The following is a 7,427-nucleotide window of genomic DNA, read 5'->3' as shown; positions in this document are numbered from 1 at the left end:
ACATGGGGTATCTCTTCACGGCTGCTCCAGCAAAGCACAGCCACTGCTCCTTACCTTAGACGTGGGGGGTATCTCTTCATGGCTGCCTCCCCTGACCCTGGAGGTGGGGTAGCTCTTCTCGGCTGCTGCCCCTGACCTTGGACGTGCCCAATGTGCTACTGGAGATCAGTGGAGCAATAACTCCAGAAAGAATGAAGGGATGGAGCCAAAGCAAAAACAACACTCAGTTGTGAATGGGACTGGCGTTAGAAGCAGGGTCCGATGATGTAAAGAGCAATATTGCATAGAAACCTGGAATGTTAGGTCCATGAATCAAGGCAAACTGGAAGTGGTCAAACAGAAGCGGCAAGAGTGAATGTCGACATTCTAGGAATTAGCGAACTAACATGGACTGGAATGGGTGAATCTAACTCAGATGACCATGATATCTACTACTGCGGGCAGGAATCCCTTAGAAGAAATGGAATAGCCATCATAGTCAACAAGAGTCCGAAATGCAGTACTTGGATGCAGTCTCAAAAACGACAGAATGATCTCTGTTTGTTTCCAAGGCAAACCATTCAGTATCAGAATAATCCAAGTCTATGCCCCAACCCATGGGGTCGCTAAGAGTTGGACACGACTGAGCAACTTCACTTTCACTTTTCACTTTCATGTATTGGAGAAGGAGATGGCAACCCACTCCAGTGTTCTTGCCTTGAGAATCTCAGGGACGGGGAGCCTGGTGGGCTGCCATCTGTGGGGTTGCACAGAGTCGGACAAAACTGAAGTGACTTAGCAGCAGCAGAAGCAGCATGCCCCAACCAGTAATGCTGAAGAAGCTGAATTTGATTGGTTCTATGAAGACCTACAAGACTTTCTAGAAAACCCCCAAAAGATGTCCTTTTCATTATAGGGGACTGGAATGCAAAAGTAGGAAGTCAAGAAACACCTGAAGTAACACGCAAATTTGGCCTTGGAGTACAGAATGAAGCAGGGCAAAGGCTAATAGAGTTTTGCCAAGAGAACACACTGGTCATAGCAAACACACTCTTCCAACAACACAAGAGAAGACTCTACGCATGGACATCACCAGATGGTCAACACCAAAATCAGATTGATTATATCCTTTGCAACCAAGGATGGAGAAGCTCTATACAGTCAGCAAAAACAAGACCAAGAGCTGACTGTGGCTCAGATCATGAACTCCTTATTGCCAAATTCAGACTTAAATTGAATAAAGTGGGGAAAACCACTAGACCATTCAGGTATGACCTAAATAAAATCCCTTATGAGAAATAGATTTAAGGGACTAGATCTGATAGACAGAGTGCCTAGTGAAATGTGGACAGAGATCTGTGACATTGTACAGGAGATGGATCAAGACCATCCCCAAGAAAAAGAAATACAAAAAAGCAAAATGGCTGTCTGAGGAGGCCTTACAAATAGCTATGAAAAGGGAAGTGAAAAACAAAGGAGAAAAGGAAAGATATACCCGTTTGAATGAGAGTTCCAAAGAACAGCAAGGAGAGATAAGAAAGCCTTCCTCAGTGATCAATGCAAAGAAATAGAGGGAAAAAATAGAATAGGAAAGACTAAAGATCTCTTCAAGAAAATTAGAGATACCAAGGGAACACTTCATGCAAAGATGGGCTCAATAAAGGACAGAAGTGGTTTGGACCTAAGAGAAGCAGAAGATATTAAGAAGAGGTGGCAAGAATACACAGAAGAACTATACAAAAAAAGATCTTCACAACTCAGATAATCACAATGCTGTGATTAATCATACTCACCCAGAGCCAGATATCCTGGAATGTGAAGTCAAGGGCCTTAGGAAGCATCACTACGAACAAAGCTAGTGGAGGTGATGGAATTCCAGTTGAGCTATTTCAAATCCTAAATGATGATGCTGTGAAAGTGCTGCACTCAATGTGTCAGCATTTTTTATTCCAATCCCAAAGAAAAGCAATGCCAAAGAATGCTCAAACTACCGCACAATTGCACTCATCTCACATGCTAGTAAAGTAATGCTCAAAATTCTCCAAGCCAGGCTTCAGCAATATGTGAACCATGAACTTCCAGATGGTCAAGCTGGTTTTAGAAAAGGCAGAGGAACCAGAGGTCAAATTGCCAATATCTGCTGGATCATGGAAAAAGCAAGAGTTCCAGAAAGACATCTATTTCTGCTTCATTGACTATGCCAAAGCCTTTGACTGTGTGGATCACAATAAACTGTAGAAAATTCTGAAAGAGATGGGAATATCAGACCACCTGACCTGCCTCTTGAGAAATCTGTATGCAGGTCAGGAAGCAACAGTTAGAACTGGACATGGAACAACAGACTGGTTCCAAATAGGAAAAGGAGTATGTCAAGGCTGTATATTGTCACCCTGCTTATTTAACTTATATGCAGAGTACATCATGAGAAATGCTGGGCTGGAGGAAGCACAAGCTGGATCAAGACTGCTGGGAGAAATATCAATAACCTCAGATATGCAGATGACACCACCCTTATGGCAGAAAGTGAAGAAGAAATAAACAGCCTCTTGATGAAAGAGGAGAGTAAAAATTTGGCTTAAAGCTCAGCATTCAGAAAACTAAGATCATGGCATCCAGTCCCATTACTTCATGGCAAATAGAAGGGGAGACAGTGCAAACAGTGGCTGACTTTATTTTTCTGGGCTCCAAAATCACTGCAGATGGTGATTGCAGCCATGAAATTAAAAGACACTTATTCCTTGGAAGGAAAGTTATGACCAACCTAAACAGCATATTAAAAAGTAGAGACATTACTTTGTCAACAAAGGACTGTCTAGACAAGGCTATGGTTTTTCCAGTAGTCATGTATGGATGTGAGAGTTGGACTATAAAGAAAGCTGAGTGCCAAAGAATTGATGCTTTTGAACTGTGGTGTTGAAGAAGACTCTTGAGAGTCCCTTGGACTGTAAGGAGATCCAACCAGTCCATCCTAAAGGAAACCAGTCCTAGGTGTTCATTGGAAGGACTGATGTTGAAGCTGAAACTCCAATCCTTTGGCCACCTGATGCGAAGAGCTGACTCATTTGAAAAGACCCTGATGCTGGGGAACATTGAGGGCAGGAGAAGGGGACGACAGAGGATGAGATGATTGGATGGCATCACCAACTCAATGGATATGGATTTGGGTCGACTCTGGCAGTTGGTGATGGACAGAGAGGCCTGGTGTGCTGCGGTTCACGGGGTCATAAAGAGTCGGACACGACTGAGTGACTGAAATGAACTGAACTGAACTGAACTTGCTTTTCCTATGATGCAGCGGATGTTGGCAATTTGATATCTGGTTCTTCTGCCTTTTTAAAATCCAGCTTGAACATCTGGAAGTTCTTGGTTCATGTACTGTTTAATCCTCACTTGAAGAATTTTGAGCATTACTTTGCTAGCATGTGAGAGAGTACAATTGTGCGGTAGTTTGAGCATTCTTTGGCATTGCCTTTCTTTGGGATTGGAATGAAAACTGACCTTTTCCAGTCCTGTGGCCACTGCTGAGTTTTCCAAATGTGCTGGCATATTGAATGCAGCACTGTCACAGCATCTTCTTTTAGGGTTTGAAATAGCTCAACTGGAATTCTATCACCTCCACTAGCTTTGTTCATAGTGATTCTTCCTAAGGCCCACTTGACTGTACACTCCAGGATGTCTGTCTTGATTATTGTAGCTTTATAGTATTGTCTGAATGCTGAAAGGGTTATCCCTCCATCTTTGTTCTTTTTCCTCAGGATTGCTTCAGCAATTCAGGGTCTTTTGTGGTTCCATATAAATTATAGGATTATATGTTCTATTTCTGTGAAAAATATCATGGGTAATTTGATAGGTATCACATTAAATCTGTAGATTGCTTTGGGTACAATGGCCTAGTGTTTTAACAATATTAATTCTTCCAATCCAAGAGCATGGGATATCTTTGTATTTCTTTTAATCATCTTCAGTTTCCTTTATCAATGTTTTATAGTTCTCAGCATATAAATCTTACACCTTCTTGGTCACATGTATTTCCAACTATTTTTTTAATGTGATTTTAAGAGGGATGTTTAAAAAAAAAACTTTCTATTATTTCACTGTTGCTGTAAAGAAATGCAACTCATTTCTGTATGTTAATCTTCTGTCCTGCTACCTTGCTGAATTCATCTATCAGTTCTAGTACTTTTCATGTGGAATCTTTAGGATTTTCTACATCTATTATCATACCGTTTGCAAATAATGACAAATTTACCTCTTACCTTCCAATTTGGATACCTTTTGTTTTCTAATGGCTGTGGCTAGGATTTCCAGTACTGTTGTGAACAGAAATGGTGAGAATAGGCATCCTTCCCTTGTTCCAGATTTTAGCAGGAAGGCTTTCAGCTTTTCACTAGAGTATCATGTTAGCTGTTTGTCATAAATGGCTTTTACTATGTTGAGATATATTCCCTGTATACCCACTTTGGTAAGAGTTTTTATCATAAATGTACACTGAATTTTATCAAATGCTTTTTTGCATCTATTGAAATGGTATGTAGTTTTTGTCTTTTGTTGATGTGGTGTATCAAACAAGGACTGATTTGCACATGTTGAGCCATCCTTGGGACCCTGGGATTAATACAGCTAGATCACAGTGTGTGGTCCTTTTTATGTACTATTGGATATGGTTTGCTAATATTTTGTTGAGAGTTTTGTGCATCTTATTCATCAAAGATATTGGCCTCTAATTTTCTGTTTTGGTAGTGTCTTTGTTTGGTTTTGGTATCAGGGTGATGATGGCTTCAAAGAATGACTCTGGGAATTTTCCCTCCTCTTCAGTCTTTTGGAAGAGTTTAAGAAGGATTGATATAAGTTCTTTTTTGCCTGGTAGAATTTCCCATGACACCATGTCCTGCCTGCCATCTGCCACACACAGTGGGGTATCACTCCAGGACCTTGCTTCAAACACATAAGATCCCCATACCCATTAAGACACTGAGGTCTCTGTTGCTGACTCCTGGCTCTTTCTTCAGTCTCAAGGATGGATAGGTATAGGGCTTGGAGGCCTGCAAAATACAGCCCAACAAGTGTCAGAGCCAGCAAGGAGACCAAGGAAACTCCCGTGAGCACAGACATTGGGAGATAAGGATGAGCAGTGGAAAGTTGGGGGGACTATCCACTAGTGTGTGGGGACCAAAAGTTGCAGGGGGTAATCCTGAAAGTTGTGGGGCAATCCTGGGAGTGGCTGTCTTTGATGAATGAGAGCCACCAAGAGAGCATGGAGAGTAATGGCCCCTAATGGCTCGGCTTTTGTATCCAACTGAACCTTTTGTAACTGGTTTGGTTTTCACCTTGGGTGTGTGCATCAGTCCCCAGTACCTGAGTCTAAGCCCTGTTGTCTCTCTCTGGTTTTGACCCTTGTTGGAGGTCCTAGTAACTTGAATGATGATTCATGTTCCCCTGAAACTGATGTATATGAATGTGAGTGATATGTATTATTATTACTGTTATTTGTTTTAACTGAATTGGCTGTTTAGAAACTGGGGGGGAGAAAAAACCCTGAAGATGCCCAAGATGGGACTCTTGACATTCTAAAACTGGTTTTGGCATGTCTTTGTCTCCAAATGGCATGGCTGAGATTGGTTTCTGGATGAGCTCTGTTTAACTGGCTTAAAAGAAATTAAGCACTTAAATAATTTTCAGAAAGTATAAAAGAAAGTGGCTAGAATGAATTTCAATTTCAGGTTCACATGACCTAGGAAATGTTCAGTACTGAATCGATATCTGGTACTGAAGCTACTTAAGCTTGTTGGTTTGATTAATACAGATATGTCTTTAGAGTCCAGAGGAGGCAATGACACCCCACTCCAGTACTCTTGCCTGGAAACTCCAACAGACGGAGGAGCCTGGTGGGCTGCAGTCCATGGGGTCACGAAGAGTCGGACGCGACTGAGTGACTTCACTTTCACTTTTCACTTTCATGCATTGGAGAAGGAAATGGCAACCCACTTCAGTGTTCTTGCCTGGAGAATCCCAGGGACGGGGGAGCCTGGTGGGTTGCCATCTATGGGGTCGCACAGAGTTGGACACGACTGAAGCGACTTAGCAGCAGCAGTCTTTAGAGTCATCAGTGATAAATGTGATACTTGCACTTCTGTTGTATACCTAGGTTTACTAGAGATCAAATAAGACCTTATTATGTCTGTTGCAAATCTGTCTGCAAGGAAGACAACTTAATATGATGAAACTTTAAGGAAATGTACATGAGATAAGAGCTTTTGGATAAACTCCCTAGGAATAATTATGTTTTGTGAATGCCTATCTAAAACAGTCTCTCCAGGTTTTGACAATTTAAGTTAAATGAAGAGAATTCATTAACTATCTGGGTCATTTCAAATAGGAAAAATTTTGGAACATTAATTGCTAGCTGGGTCTAAGTTTACCTACCTTTGCCTTCTTAGGAGAGGAAGACTAAAGCATAAGTTTTCCAATCAGGAAATTCTGGAATGAGAAACAGTTCACAATTACTTGCTCCTTGGTTTTTGCTAGACACTAAGGTTTTTAAAGCACAAGATTATAATCAGTCATAATTCTAGTTATTGTAACTGAGTTTCTGTATTGATTACATTATAATCAAGTTTAACTGGACCTTTTAAAGTCTTCTGTCATTTACAGGCAGTTATTGTTGTACTCTGATGCTTTTGCAAAAAGTACTTCAAGAAGATTCAGAGGAAGGACTTTTTGACAAGTACAGGTTTCTGTTAAATCTCAAATCATATTGCTGAACTGGGTAAGTAACCAGAGAATGCTAATGGAAAACCTGATGACTTCATAAAAAGTTGAAAGGACTGGTAGCTGAGTTAACTGGTGAATATGGTTATAATTTTTGTGCGGTTTTTTGTTTGTTTTTTTTTTGTCTGGAGTATGATCTGTGTTTTCCAGATATAGAGAAGCCCTTCCTTGAAGTTAATTATGACTTAACAGCAATTTGGTAAACTATACCTGTGGGTAGAACGGAAACATTCTTCTTTTCTGCCTGGTCTCTTTAGAAATTGGAGATTCTTGGGTTCCAAGCAACCTTATCAGGTGAATGCGAAAGACTCTCTCTTGGCATGTTCAGGAATCTCAGTATTTGGGGGCCGTCTGTAAGAGGGGATTCCACTGAGGCAGAGTCTGATGGCGGACCCTGGCTTGGCTTTCCTGGCCTCGAAAGGCCTTTTGGGAATTCAGTCTGAGATGCCTGAGGAGTTCCACCACAGCCAGTTTCGAGGGGCCTATGCAGTCAGTTGACAAATCAGTCTTGATTTGGCTGTGTTTAGTGGAAATGAGGGTAATTTTGGAGAGAAAAATACGTTTCAGTGGATACTAAATTCTAGTACTGTTAACTGAAGTCTGGATTTATGAAAGTTACTCTGTTAGCCACACTTTTGCCTTGATGTTCAGGAGGAAATGAAAATTCTCTAGTGAAGCTG

The sequence above is a fragment of the Bos taurus genome, chromosome 3, assembly GCF_002263795.3.
Source record: "Bos taurus isolate L1 Dominette 01449 registration number 42190680 breed Hereford chromosome 3, ARS-UCD2.0, whole genome shotgun sequence".
Lineage (NCBI taxonomy): Eukaryota > Metazoa > Chordata > Mammalia > Artiodactyla > Bovidae > Bos > Bos taurus.
This window is presented reverse-complemented; position numbering follows the sequence as displayed.